The sequence below is a fragment of the Eleutherodactylus coqui genome, chromosome 1, assembly GCF_035609145.1.
Source record: "Eleutherodactylus coqui strain aEleCoq1 chromosome 1, aEleCoq1.hap1, whole genome shotgun sequence".
Classification (NCBI taxonomy): Eukaryota; Metazoa; Chordata; class Amphibia; order Anura; family Eleutherodactylidae; genus Eleutherodactylus; species Eleutherodactylus coqui.
This window is the reverse complement of record NC_089837.1, coordinates 493,363,038-493,378,754: the sequence shown is the minus strand read 5'-3', so window position 1 is coordinate 493,378,754 and position 15,717 is coordinate 493,363,038.

The following is a 15,717-nucleotide window of genomic DNA, read 5'->3' as shown; positions in this document are numbered from 1 at the left end:
TGATGAGTGAGTATACTCGCTAAGGCACTTTACTCGAGCGAGCATTGCCCTTAGCCGAGCATCTCCCCGCTTGCCTCTAAAGATTTGGGGGCCGGCAGGGGGCGGGGAGCGGTGGGGGAGAGCGGGGAGGAATGGAGAGGAGATCTCTTTCTCCCTCTCTCCCGCCCGCTCCCCGCCGCAACTCACCTGTCACCCGCACCGGCCCCCCAATCTTTAGAGACGAGCGGGGAGATACTCGACTAAGGCACTACTCGCTCGAGTAAAGTGCCTTAGCGAGTATACTCGCTCATCTCTAGTTACAGTTGATCAATATGGGGACCCAGCAGATCGATACTTTGTAATCAGCATATTGTTAAGGGACCCAACAAAAAAGTAATGATTGTCCAAATCGAAAAATTCTTTCTAATAGCATAGCAAAGTAACGGCCATTCAACCCACATGAAAATCTCTTAAAAGCGCCTGGTCATTACGTCCGGAAATATACGCGATATTAAGGGATTAAACGCCTTGTATAATGTAGAATAGAAATATTTAGTCACCTTCAGTGTTCTTTATGTTAAATTAGGTCGTCCAATTTTCTGCTTTATAAAGAATTACGAGGAGAACTGAGGACCACCGGTGAGCTTCTCAAGCCTCCCTATGACATATGTTCGCCGTGGCGGCTTCATAGTTTAGACGAGCAGAAAGATGCAAGGTGAAATTGAGGGGAAAGCAAATGCAACTGAATACATAAGCAGTTTACATCATGAAATTCTCTAGTAAAACAACGCCAATCGGAACTAAATATTCTTTAATGTTCTTGGCCTCATTTATAGAAGGTGCTTAGGATGAAGCCGAGTCGCTTATTTTTACTATTTTGTATCTAGAATTACATGAGATTCTTAACCCTTGGGGCTAAGCTGCCATTTGTGCTTTATTTGTCTGAGTTAAATGTTTGTATTTGCATATTGTTGGATGCCTTATTATGCATTTTATCTAATGTGCGCTTTGATCTTGTCGTATAGATGGTGTTTGATGTGACAGCTCTTTTTGCTTTCTCTCCTACTATTGATGTTGTCGAGTGGTGTTTTTCGGTTACTTTTTTTCTGTTCTCTAATTCCAGTCTATGGAGCATGAATATGCATAGAGCTATACAGGTTATGAATACGTTGATATAGAAATCTAGAAAGATAGAAGGTTGATGGTAAAAAAGAACCCCTGGTCCATCTCCAGCTTTAACATAGTAACATAGTATGTAAGGCCGAAAAAGACATAAGTCCATCCAGTTCAGCCTATTACTTACCCCTCAATGTTGATGCAGAGGAAGGCAAAGAAACACCAATCAGGTTGAAGCCAATTTTGCCCATTGAAGGGAAAAAATTCCTTCCCAAAACCAATCTGGTAATCGGAATAATCCCCGGATCACCGACCCTTCTGAAGTTATTAATGACTATAATATATAATATTGTAATGCTCAGGAAAGGCGTCCAGGGCCCTCTTGTACTCTTTAATTGAGTTCTCCATCCCCACATCCTCAGCCAGAGAGTTCCATAGTCCCACTTCTCTTACAGTAAAGAACCCCCTTCTATGGTGTGTAGAAAACTTCTTTCTCTAGGTGTAGAGGGTGTTCCCTCGTTACAGTCACAGTCCTGCGTATAAATAGAGAATCAGAGAGATCTCTGCATTGTCCCCTGATATATTTATACATAGTTATTAGGTCGCCCCTCAGCTGTCTTTTTTCTAAACTAAACAATCCCAATTTTGATAACCTCTCCTGGTATTGTAGTCCGCCCATTCCATCTATTACCTTAGTTGCCTGCCTTTGAACCCGTTCAAGCTGTGATATGTGAAACAGAATCTACTATGAAAATATTGAATTATATTTTATGCAGTAGAGTAATGTTCATAATATTTGTGCCTTGTGCATAGCAAGAAATATATAATAAAAAGTTGCATTGTAGGTGAAGTTTTATGAACAGGGTCCCAGATGCTGAGCATGCAGCTTTGTCATGATTAACCTTTGTAATGTTTTATTAAGATAGAAGTATCACACATGCTGTAGACTTTGAATTGTTGACTTGTTTAACCCATTAAGGACCAGCCACTGTATATATACGGCGGCTGGTGCTGGGCTTTGAGGACCACCGATTGTAAAAATACGGCGGTGCTCTAAGTCTCCTGCCTCTGCAATCAGTCAGAGGCAGATACGGGTTATCAGCTGTTAGTGACAGCTGATACCCTGGAGCAGAAGGCAGGAGGGGTTTTTAACCCTTCCTGCCTTCTGCTTCCCCGATATACAGTGCTCAATGAGCACTGTCGGGGCAAAGTGAAAGTAAGAAGTTCTTTCACTACGGGAGCCTCGGGGGGTCATGTGACCTCCCGGGATTCCCTGCTACTGCAGAGCTGGAGGGTCAGACTTAGACCCTGGCAGCTCTGCAGGTGACTAATGTCACCACAGGGGTTGCTTTCCCCTGTAACTGAGGGTCCTATGGACTGCCCAGCTACAGTGGGAAAATGTCAAATAAAGTTAAAAAAAAAAAAAAGTGAGTGTCCCCCAGAGGTCTTATATGACGTCATGGGGGACACAGATAGTAAAAAACACAATTACATACATGAGTAAAACAAAACAACAGAATAAAACAACAATACATACAAAAGAAAGAGAATAACACAAAGCAGACGCCAACAAAAACCGTCGCCGTATGCGCCCTGTAAACCAAAACCATACATACTATATATCAAAACATCCGAAATAAATAGAGGAACCCATTTCCATACTTTATTTTAGTGTAAATATAAAAATAGTTTTTTAAAAAACTATAAATGTTAAAAAAATCATTTTTTTTAGCATTTTACCCCCAATAAAACTAAAAAACGGAAAAAAAGTCAGTGAAAAAGATATTAAAAAAATAGTCCAATATGTCACGGGAAAAAAAACGCAGCAAAAATAATTTTGGTAGCTAAAGGAAAAAAAATGGAGCAGTAAAATCGCCACATGGGTAAAATCCCTAAAAAGTGTCTGGTCCTTAAGGTACAAAACAACCTGGTCCTTAAGGGGTTAAACTTGTGGGAGGTGTAAGGGGGTTTTTACACCATAAAACCTTTTGCATTGCAGCAATAAAACAGAAGAATTGCTAGAGACACTAGTGTTGTTTCTCATTCTTCTCCGATGCATCATATATATACACCTTGATGGATAGGGCTACGATGCCCTTTAAATATCACATAAATTAAGTGATTACTATAATACTATTATTAGTTTTGTGGATACGAAACCACCTAAACCAGCAAAACAACCAAGTAATGCACATTTACAGTTTTACTGTGTTTGTCAGTCTGGTAAAAACATATCTTTAAAAAGATCTTAACATTTTCTACCCACTGGCGAGCAGTCTGGTGGGTGGGCTGGACCATCTCTGGCAAGCTTGCTGGAGTGTCTCTAGTGCACTGCCTACCTTCCTTATGAGAGAGGGGTAGTAATAGAGGAGGCACTCAGGCCCCAGTAGATGGTCCACCCCGCCCTCCGGACGTCTCGTCGGTCATTTACATGCAACATAGGAAATATTAAAACCCTCTTTTTAAAGGTATGTTTTTAGCAGAATGACTAGCATAGTAATATTGTAAATGTGCATTACTTAGTTGTTTTGCTTGAGTAGGTGGTTTCATAACCACAAAATTAGTGGGAGAATTGCTTTAACCATTTAAATCCTGATATCAATTCTGACAGTGACATTTAAATGTCCCGATGGTCATTTAAATTTTCCAAATAGCTCCCTGGCGATGACATTGCAGTGTGCCGTTTGGGAGTCATGGCAGCTTGGGGCCCCCAGGGCTGCCATGTGTTAGAACACCTGCAGAAATACAATACATTGCAATACTGTACAGTATTGTGGCACATATATTGGATAAGTGATCCATAAATCTCAAGTTCAACTCCCATTAGAGGACTTACAAAAAAAAAGTTAAAATAAGTGAAAAATGTTTTTCTTAATAATTGTTAAAAAAAAATCCATATTTCTAATAACAAATCATATTTCAAAACAAAAAATAAACATACAGTTCTTTGATATTGCTGTATTTATAAAAATTATACAGCAAAAAACAAGTCTTCATGCTTTCTGCTCAGATGCCCAACGTTTGGACGGACGCTGCATGCAGCACTTTTTCTTCAGTATTTTGTGCCAGATCTGTGATAAACTATTTCCAGCCAGTACTGTAAACATAAGAAAGTAATTTTTTGCCTAAACACTTCCTACCATTTTCCCCCAGAAATAGAATCTCGTCTTATATTATTTTTTGCCGCAAAAGAGGCACTAGGTCTTATTTTCGAGGAGATCTTATTTTATTTACCTAGCAGGCTAGGTTTAGTTCCATCATGCCACTCTTCAGAGGTCCGTGCTATTCTTCAGTCGTAGCCACTCATACATTATCACTTCCTGGTGACAGGATGCATACATCCTGCCTCCAGGAAGTGATGACTGTAATTGGTTCTCGAGTGACACGATCAGCCAATCAATGCAGCACTTGATGACCCAATCACAGCCATCACATTGGTTCATCCAGCACTGCACTGATTGGCTAAGCAGCAACGCTTTAAGAACCAATCAACAGCAATCACGGGATTTATGAATGGGCTCGGACTGCAGGAACACCGCAAACTTCCAGAGAGCGGCGTGAGGGACCTGGACCGCGCCTGCTAGGTAATGTATTCCTTTTTCATGTAGTGTAGCCAGGGCATATTTTCAGGGTAGGGCTTTTATTTCCAGCACCCTCAAAAATCCTAAAAAAACAGTTTAGGGCTTATTTTCTGAATAGGTCTTATTTTCAGTGAAACACAGTAGCAAAATGTATGAAATATACAAAGTTTCTTATAACAGGATAGAGAACTTGGCTGCCAGTTTTAGGGCTATTATTATCTACTCCGTGACAATAAGGTGAACTGTTCATTATCTGATGTTCCTCTACTGTTCAATTAACAGGAGAGAACGTGTCATTGTATGAGACTTCTCACTTCGTTGTCATTTTTCTTATTTTACATTATGCGACTATTGCAGGAACCAACTAAAAGTCCTAGTTTGTTTTCAACAAATTCTTCGAAAAGTAGAACAAGCATAACAGGTATTAAGGAATCCCGGTGGTTATTAGACTTGACCAGGGCAGGGGTTTAACAAGCAGAGTGGGGAGATGACTCTGTCTTTTGTGGAGAGCTCAATTTATTTTTTTTCGCATTTAGCCTTATAACTTTGTAAAGGAGGGAGAGGTGAGTTTTTGGGGTCAGGAGGGCCGGCTATAATGAGAACGCGTAACGGAGACTTTTAGATGTTCAAACATTTTCCTTCACTCCCGCTATTAATTCATTTGAACTGCATTTCATGATTGACTGACTGCTATGCCAGTTACTCATGGTACCGCTGCTAAAAATGTCGATCTGCCATCGTTACTGGAACACTCATTATCCATTGTGGAATATCTTATTTTAAAGCCGATGTTCATGCACCAAATTACTTGTAATATTTTGTGTCCATTAACCACTTAAGGACCGAATCAATTATGGCCTCTAAGACCAAGATTTTTTTTTTCGTTTTTTGCCTCTCTGCCTGCATTCTTCTGGTTATTTTTAAGGACAAGCTGTAGACTTTTGCTGTATATTTGTTAATTTACAATAAAAAGTACCTGAAATAGCAATTCCGTCATTTTTATTTATAGTACTTATGTTACATGCTTCATCCTTTATCTTTATAAATATAAAACCTTTATTTCATCGGTAGTTACGAGTACCGCATGATTTTACTATTTAGCAATATCTATATAATAAGAATGCTTTTATTCAGTGTTTTAATCTTGCTTTTCAGCATTACCTTAGTGACTGGCCTATTTTTTAGTTTAAGGACCAAGTGATTGTTATCAGGGCATTGCAAGAGCCACAGCTCATTAACATAGCCGCTTGATTTTTTTTGTTTTTTTTTTGGGTACATATACTGTGTTTTATAGCTTTTATTAATTTTTTTGAGAAGGAGGTGGAAAAACCCCTCAGAAATTCCACCATTGTTTTGGGGTTTTGTTTTTAAGCGGTTCAGTATTCAGTAAACACAACACCATAACTTTCTTATCTGGATCAGCACGACTACTGCGATACCAAGTTTATATAATTTTTTTTCTTTTTTTACTACTTTTGCTCATTTTTAGGGCTTATTGCCACAAGTGTATATCGGCAGGCATTTTCACGGCCAGCCGATATATGCTTGGATCTAAGCAATCCCCCCTTCCCTCCCCCTCACCAGCTCTCTGCTTCTCTCCTCCACTTCTGCATTTGCAATAGGAGGGGTGGGGCGGGGGGAGGAGCCAAGCTACACTCTAATATGCCCACTCCCATTACTGGCTATGGACAAGGGGCGGGGAGAGGCTGAAACTTAGCTCCACCTCTGTCCCTCCCACTCCCACTGCAAACCTCTCAGAGGGGAGGAGAGAAGCAGAGAGCCAGTGAGTGGGAGGGACAGCATATATCGGCCAGGCGTGAAAACCCGGCCAATATACGCACATCTGAATAAGCCCTTAAAGAAAAACACTTGATTTTGCATCACAGCATTCTGAAATCAATAACATTTTTTGTTTCCTGCAACAGAGCTACATGAGATCTTTTTTTATTCGAGCTGTAGTTTTTAATGGACTAGGTTGGGGTACATTTGACTTTTGGATTGCTTTTCGTTGTGTTATGTGTGAGGCAAGTATAAGAAAAAGAGCAAATATGTTGTTACTTTTTAAAATGACAAAATATTTCTATTGTCTGGGTCATAACAAATCCAGTAATACCTATTATGTGTTGGTTTAAAAGAAAAAAAAAAAAAATTGGTATTTTATCCATTTGAAATGGTTATTTGTGGGGGAAAAATGCATATTTTTGTGAAACTGGATTTGTAAAATTTTTTTTTAGTTTAAATTAAACTTCTTTAACTTTTTTTGTCGCTACTTTTTAGTCCCACAAGGGGACTTGAAGATGTGATAGTTGTATTGCTACGATAGTACATTGCATTACTCATGTAGTGCATTCTACTAAACCTATGATAGCAGCGTACTAGATTTCGCCAGAGGCAGGGTCTAATAGGCTACGCTACATGGCAGACAAAGAGGCCTATGTCAGGCTTCTGGCTGCCATGAGAACCTATTGAACCTTGTGATCGTGCTGCGGGGTGCTAATATCTGACAAAAAGGGCTCCCTCCCTGTCATCTGCTTGTCAGGGAACTGGGGTCCGGGTGACTGGGAGTCCATGAATTACCCGCAACCCCTGTCCCTACCTAAGCCCTAGGGTGACAACTGGGCGAAGTTCCCTAGACTGGCTAGGGATGCGGGGGCAGGAGCCAGAGACACAGACAAATACACAAAACGAACAACAGAAAGGCAGGTTGGGCAATCTGGGTCAGCAACAGGAGAAGGTGAAGTACAAGGGGTCAGGCGAAGGCAAAGTCAAGTCCGAAGCAAGTGGGTGAAAAACTGGGAATCCAATCCAATAACGTGGGTATAGCTTAGAGACAAACATACACTGGCAACTACTGACCGGAACAGAGAGGTTTAAATGCTGTCAGAACTCTCGACCCAGTAGCTGATTGGGGCGGGAGCCTGACAGCAGCAGGAGATAGTCAAAAGTGCAAGAAAACCCGCTTCCAGCACTAACTGGCTGGGCGGAGATAGAGGACGCATGCCCAGCTGCCATGGCAACAGGGACGCGGCGCGGGGCTGCGCCCGCCACTTCCATAGCAACCCGATGGAGAACAGGTCTATGGCTCCCCATTCTGAGGTTTCTCCACTACTGCCTGTCAGTAGTCAGCCAAGCTACCACCTTAAAAGGATGCATTTGCAAATTAATGAGGTCAATAAAAAGGCATATTGACCACCACTATGGGCTTAAATTAACAGATGTAGCAATCAAACAATAGGATGCTTTTACACGGGACAACTGTTGGGTGCTGAAGCTCCTAACATCTGGCCCAGTGATGATCGCTTCTGTGCTTTCATACAGGAGCAATGATCCTTCAGTGAATGGAGGTGGAGTGGCCACAGATCGTTCCGACTCGCTGCATTCATAGTAAACAGGCAGTTCTTCATAGATGAATAATTGTTGTTTACACGGCCGATCGTCGTTTGATTTTTAAGTCTGCAGAAACTGAACGATGAACGAATGATCATTTGTTGTTCAGTCCCTGACAGCCTTAACGCTAAACAATTATTGTTCATATTCCCCTGATTCAGCTAGAATCTGAACGATTAGCATTCCGTGTAAAAAGGCCCATAGTTTGGGGCATGTTACATCTGCAAATACCCTCGCATTTATTTTTTAACAGGTCTGAATCCATTTTTTAAAAATTGCTTTGCACCCGTACAACCCCTTAAATTTTTTTTTTACTACAATTAGATATGAGCGAGCATACTCGCTAAGGGCAATTACTTGAGCGAGCATTGTCCTTAGCGAGTACCTGCCGGCTCGGAAGAAAAGGTTCAGGTGCCGGCGCAGGTGAGCGGTGAGTTGCGGAAGTGAGCAGGGGGTAGCAGGAGGCAGAGAGGGAGAGAGAGATCTCCCCTCCGTTCCCCCCTGCTCTCCCCCGCCGCTCCCCACCAACACCCGAATCTTTTCTTCCGAGCGGGGTGGTACTCGCTAAGGACAATGCTCGCTCAAGTAATTGCCCTTAGCGAGTATGCTCGCTCATCTCTAACTACAATGTGTTGTCATTAGAGATGAGCGAACACCAAAATGTTCGGGTGTTCGTTATTCGTAACGAACTTCCCGTGATGCTCGAGGGTTCGTTTCGAACAACGAACCCCATTGAAGTCAATGGGCGACCAGAACATTTTTGTATTTCGCCGATGCTCGCTAAGGTTTTCATGTGTGAAAATCTGGGCAATTCAGGAAAGTGATGGGAATGACACAGTGACGGATAGGGCAGGCGAGGGGCTACATGTTGGGCTGCATCCTAAGTTCACAGGTCCCACTATTAAGCCACAATAGCGGCAAGAGTGGGCCCCCCCCCCCTCCCAACAACTTTTACTTCTGAAAAGCGCTCATTAGCATGGCATACCTTTGCTAAGCACCACACTACCTCCAACAAAGCACAATCACTGCCTGCATGACACTCCACTGACACTTCTCCTGGGTTACATGCTGCCCAACCGCCCCCCCCTCCCCCCCCACAGCGCACACCAAAGTGTCCCTGGGCAGCCTTCAGCTGCCCTCATGCCACACCACGCTCATGTCTATTTAGAATTGCGTCTGCCATGAGGAGGAACCGCAGGCACACACTGCAGAGGTTGGCACGGCTAGGCAGCGACCCTCTTTAAAAGTGGCGGAGCGATAGCCCACAATGCTGTACAGAAGCAATGAGAAATAGAATCCTGTGCCACCGCCATCAGGAGCTGCACACGTGGGCATAGCAATGGGGAACCTATGTGCCACACACTATTCATTCTGTCAAGGTGTCTGCATGCCCCAGTCAGACCGGGCTTTTTAATTCATAGACACAGGCAGGTACAACTCCCTATTGTGAAGTCCCTGTCGACCCACAGCATGGGTGGCTCCCTGGAACCCACCGGCGGTACACAGAAATATCCCATTGCATTGCCCAACACAGCTGAGGTAGTAATGTCGTGCTTAATGCAGGTGGGCTTCGGCCCACACTGCATGCCCCAGTCTGACTGGGGTTCTTTATAAGTGTACAGATGTAGTAAAAAGTCCGTGTGCACCTACAGCATGGGTGGGTGCCAGGAAGCCACCGGCGGTACATAGAAATATCCCATTGCATTGCCCAACACAGCTGAGGTAGTAATGTTGTGCTTAACCCTTTCCAATCCAATTTGTATATGGTTTTCCTAGGGGGCTTACTCTTTTTCTGCTGTTATACAACGGCGCTATATGCTGGCTAAAGCCAGTACTGCATGAGCTGACACGTAGGATAGGCTCCGACAGCAGAGAGGCTGGCAATATACAGTAAGAGAACCCCGACGGACGTCTACCAACAACGGAGCTGTACAGCCTTAAACCCTAATGTCTTCAAAGGTCACACAGTGGACTGGAAAGGGTTAATGCAGGTGGGTTTCGGCCCACACTGCATGCCCCAGTCAGACTGGGGTTCTTTACAAGTGGACACATGTAGGTTAAACTCCCTGTGGACCCACTGCCTGGGTGGGTGCCAGGAAGCCACCGGCGTTACATAGAAATATCCCATTGCATTGCCCAACACAGCTGAGGTAGTAATGTCGTGCGTAATACAGGTGGGCTTCGGCCCACACTGCATGCCCCAGTCAGACGGGTTCTTTAGAAGTGTACAGATGTATTAAAAACTCAGTGTGCACCTACAGCATGGGTGGCTCCCTGGAACCCACCGGCGGTACATAAAAATATCCCATTGCATTGCCCAACACAGCTGAGGTAACGTCAGCTGTAATGCAGGTGGGCTAAAAATTAATTTGATTACACTGTAGGCGAGGGCCCACAAAAATTGCTGTATCAACAGTACTAATGTACATCCCAAAAATTGGCCATGGCCAGCCAAGAGGGCAGGTGAAACCCATTAATCGCTTTGGTTAATGTGGCTTAAGTGGTAACTAGGCCTGGAGGCAGCCCAGTGTAACGAAAAATTGGTTCAAGTTAAAGTTCCAATGCTTTTAAGCGCATTGAAACTTATAAAAATTGTTCTGAAAAATTATTTGAGTGAGCCTTGTGGCCCTAAGAAAAATTGCCCGTTCAGCGTGATTACGTGAGGTTTCAGGAGGAGGAGCAGGAGGAGGAGGAGGAGGAATATTAGACACAGATTGATGAAGCAGAAATGTCCCCGTTTTGGATGGTGAGAGAGAACGTAGCTTCCATCCGCGGGTGCAGCCTACGTATTGCTTACGTATCGCTGCTGTCCGCTGGTGGAGAACAGAAGTCTGGGGAAATCCAGCCTTTGTTCATCTTGATGAGTGTTAGCCTGTCGGCACTGTCGGTTGACAAGCGGCTACGCTTATCTGTGATGATTCCCCCAGCCGCACTAAACACCCTCTCCGACAGGACGCTAGCCGCAGGACAAGCAAGCACCTCCAGGGCATACAGCGCTAGTTCAGGCCACATGTCCAGCTTCGACACCCAGTAGTTGTAGGGGGCAGAGGCGTCACCAAGGATGGTCGTGCGATCCGCTACGTACTCCCTCACCATCCTTTTACAGTGCTCCCGCCGACTCAGCCGTGACTGGGGAGCGGTGACACAGTCTTGGTGGGGAGCCATAAAGCTGGCCAGGCCCTTAAAGACTGTTGCACTGCCTGGGATGTACATGCTGCTCGATCTACGCACATCCCCTGCTACCTTGCCCTCGGTACTGCGCCTTCTGCCACTAGCGCTGTCGGCTGGGAATTTTACCATCAGCTTGTCCGCAAGGGTCCTGTGGTATAGCAACACTCTCGAACCCCTTTCCTCTTCGGGAATCAGAGTGGGCAGGTTCTCCTTATACCGTGGATCGAGCAGTGTGTACACCCAGTAATCCGTCGTGGCCAGAATGCGTGCAACGCGAGGGTCACGAGAAAGGCATCCTAACATGAAGTCAGCCATGTGTGCCAGGGTACCAGTACGCAACACATGGCTGTCCTCACTAGGAAGATCACTTTCAGGATCCTCCTCCTCCTCCTCCTCCTCCTCAGGCCATACACGCTGAAAGGATGACAGGCAATCAGCCGGTGTACCGTCAGCAGCGGCCCAAGCTGTCTCTTCCCCCTCCTCCTCATCCTCCTCATGCTCCTCCTCCTCCTCCTGTACGCGCTGAGAAATAGACAGGAGGGTGCCCTGACTATCCAGCGGCATACTGTCTTCCCCCGCCCCCGTTTCCGAGCGCAAAGCAGCTGCCTTTATGGTTTGCAGGGAATTTCTCAAGATGCATAGCAGAGGAATGGTGACGCTAATGATTGTAGCATCGCCGCTCACCACCTGGGTAGACTCCTCAAAATTACCAAGGACATGGCAGATGTCTGCCAACCAGGCCCACTCTTCTGAAAGGAATTGAGGAGGCTGACTCCCACTGCGCCGCCCATGTTGGAGTTGGTATTCGACTATAGCTCTCCGTTGTTCATAGAGCCTGGCCAACATGTGGAGCGTAGAGTTCCACCGTGTGGGCACGTCGCACAGCAGTCGGTGCACTGGCAGCTTAAAGTGATGTTGCAGGGTGCGCAGGGTGGCAGCGTCCGTGTGGGACTTGCGGAAATGTGCGCAGAGCCGGCGCGCCTTTACGAGCAGGTCTGACAAGCGTGGGTAGCTTTTCAGAAAGCGCTGAACCACCAAATTAAAGACGTGGGCCAGGCATGGCACGTGCGTGAGGCTGCCGAGCTGCAGAGCCGCCACCAGGTTACGGCCGTTGTCACACACGACCATGCCCGGTTGGAGGCTCAGCGGCACAAGCCAGCGGTCGGTCTGCTGTGTCAGACCCTGCAGCAGTTCGTGGGCCGTGTGCCTCTTATCGCCTAAGCTGAGTAGTTTCAGCACGGCCTGCTGACGCTTGCCCACCGCTGTGCTGCCACACCGCGCGACACCGACTGCTGGCGACATGCTGCTGCTAACACATCTTGATTGTGAGACAGAGGAGGAGGAGGAGGAGGAGGGTGCTTTAGTGGAGGAAGCATACACCTCCGCAGATACCAGCACCGAGCTGGGGCCCGCAATTCTGGGGGTGGGTAGGACGTGAGCGGTCCCAGGCTCTGACTCTGTCCCAGCCTCCACTAAATTCACCCAATGTGCCGTCAGGGAGATGTAGTGGCCCTGCCCGCCTGTGCTTGTCCACGTGTCCGTAGTTAAGTGGACCGTGGCAGTAACCGCGTTGGTGAGGGCGCGCACAATGTTGCGGGAGACGTGGTCGTGCAGGGCTGGGACGGCACATCGGGAAAAGTAGTGGCGACTGGGAACTGAGTAGCGCGGGGCCGCCGCCTCCATGATACTTTTGAAGGACTCCGTTTCCACAACCCTATACGGCAGCATCTCAAGGCTGATGAATTTTGCGATGCGGACGGTTAACGTTTGAGCGTGCGGGTGCGTGGCGGCGTACTTGCGCTTGCGCTCGAACACTTGCGCAAGCGACGGCTGAACGGTGCGCTGAACTACACTGCTGGATGGGGCCGAGGACAGCGGAGATGAGGGTGTGGGTGCAGGCCATGAGGCGGTAGTGCCTGTGTCCTGAGAGGGGGGTTGCATCTCAGTGGCAGGTTGGGGCACAGGGGGAGAGGCAGGGGTGCAAACCGGAGGCGGTGAACGGCCTTTGTCCCACCTTGCGGGGTGCTTGGCCATCATATGTCTGCGCATGCTGGTGGTGGTGAGGCTGTTGGTGTTGGCTCCCCGGCTGAGCTTTGCGCGACAAAGGTTGCACACCACTGTTCGTCGGTCGTCAGGCGTCTCTGTGAAAAACTGCCAGACCTTAGAGCACCTCGGCCTCCGCAGGGTGGCATGGCGCGAGGGGGCGCTTTGGGAAACACTTGGTGGATTATTCGGTCTGGCCCTGCCTCTACCCCTGGCCACTGCACTGCCTCTTGCAACCTGCCCTGCTGATGCCCTTGACTCCCCCTCTGAAGACCTGTCCTCCTGAGTAAGCGTTGCACACCAGGTGGGGTCAGTCACCTCATCGTCCTGCTGCTCTTCCTCCGAATCCTCTGTGCGCTGCTCCCTGGGACTTACTGCCCTTACTACTACCTCACTGCAAGACAACTGTGTCTGATCGTCATCGTCCTCCTCACCCACAGAAAGTTGTTGAGACAGTTGGCGGAAGTCCCCAGCCTCTTCCCCCGGACCCCGGGAACTTTCGAATGGTTGGGCATCAGTGACGATAAACTCCTCTGGTGGGAGAGGAACCGCTGCTGCCCAATCTAAGCAGGGGCCCGAGAACAGTTCCTGGGAGTGCTCCCGCTCCTGAGCAGGTGTTATTGTAGTGGAGTGAGGAGGCTGGGAGGAAGGAGGAGCAGCAGACAGAGGATTCGGATTGGCAGCAGTGGACGGCGCAGACCTGCGGGTAGACGATAGGTTGCTCGAAGCACTTTCTGCCATCCAGGACAGGACCTGCTCACACTGCTCATTTTCTAATAACCGTCTCCCGCGTGGACCCATTAATTGGGCGATGAATGTGGGGACGCCAGAAACGTGCCTCTCTCTTAATCGCGCAGCAGTCGGCTGCGACACACCTGGATCAGGAGCTTGGCCTGTGCCCACACCCTGACTTGGCCCTCCGCGTCCTCGGCCGCGTCCACGTCCTCTAGGCCTACCCCTACCCCTCAGCATGCTGTATTACCAGTGATTTGATTTCACAGGCAGGAAATAAATTGGCGCAAGACTGCAGGCCAAATATAATTTTTGCCCTTTTTGGAAAACGAAAGGCCCCACTGCCTCTAGTGAATGAATTATCTAAGTTTAATAACTGTGCTGTGTCCCTGCTTATGTGTCACAGAACGTGAGGGTAGCAGAGTTATTATAACTCTGGCAGAGCAGGTATTTTTTTTCCCAATTAAGGAAAGCAAATGGCGAAGCCAGCAGTAAAGCGTAGCTGGGTGCGTATGATTTAGCACTGTTCTTCACGCAGCTCACACGTCTCCACCGCCCGTAAGGACGGACAGAGGCTGGACAAATAGATTTGTTTTCAGTTTTTTCCCACCAAAAGGCAGCACTGCGTATATTCTATGAACATGAGAAGTTTAATAACTGTGCTGTGTCCCTGCTTATGTGTCACAGAACGTGAGGGTAGCAGAGTTATTATAACTCTGGCAGAGCAGGTATTTTTTTTCCCAATTAAGGAAAGCAAATGGCGAAGCCAGCAGTAAAGCGTAGCTGGGTGCGTATGATTTAGCACTGTTCTTCACGCAGCTCACACGTCTCCACCGCCCGTAAGGACGGACAGAGGCTGGACAAATAGATTTGTTTTCAGTTTTTTCCCACCAAAAGGCAGCACTGCGTATATTCTATGAACATGAGAAGTTTAATAACTGTGCTGTGTCCCTGCTTATGTGTCACAGAACGTGAGGGTAGCAGAGTTATTATAACTCTGGCAGAGCAGGTATTTTTTTTCCCAATTAAGGAAAGCAAATGGCGAAGCCAGCAGTAAAGCGTAGCTGGGTGCGTATGATTTAGCAATGTTTTTCACGCAGCTCACACGTCTCCACCGCCCGTAAGGACGGACAGAGGCTGGACAAATAGATTTGTTTTCAGTTTTTTCCCACCAAAAGGCAGCACTGCGTATATTCTATGAACAGGAGAAGTTTAATAACTGTGCTGTGTCCCTGCTTATGTGTCACAGAACGTGAGGGTAGCAGAGTTATTATAACTCTGGCAGAGCAGGTATTTTTTTTCCCAATTAAGGAAAGCAAATGGCGAAGCCAGCAGTAAAGCGTAGCTGGGTGCGTATGATTTAGCAATGTTTTTCACGCAGCTCACACGTGTCCACAGGCGTTAGGACGGACAGAGGCTGGACAAATAGATTTGTTTTCAGTTTTTTCCCACCAACAGGCAGCACTGCGTATATTCTATGAATAATAACTGTGTTGTGGCCCTGCCTATACAATTCTTTCCCTGCAGTATCAATGGAGGGTGGAATGCTCTGCAGAGGCGATTTTGAGAAGCCCACAAAAAATGCAGCACAGCTAACAGCAGCCTGGACAGTACTGCACACGGATAAATATGGCCCTAGAAAGGACCGTTGAGGTTCTTGAAGGCTACACTCACTCCTAACACTCTCCCTGCCTATGCAGCACTTCTG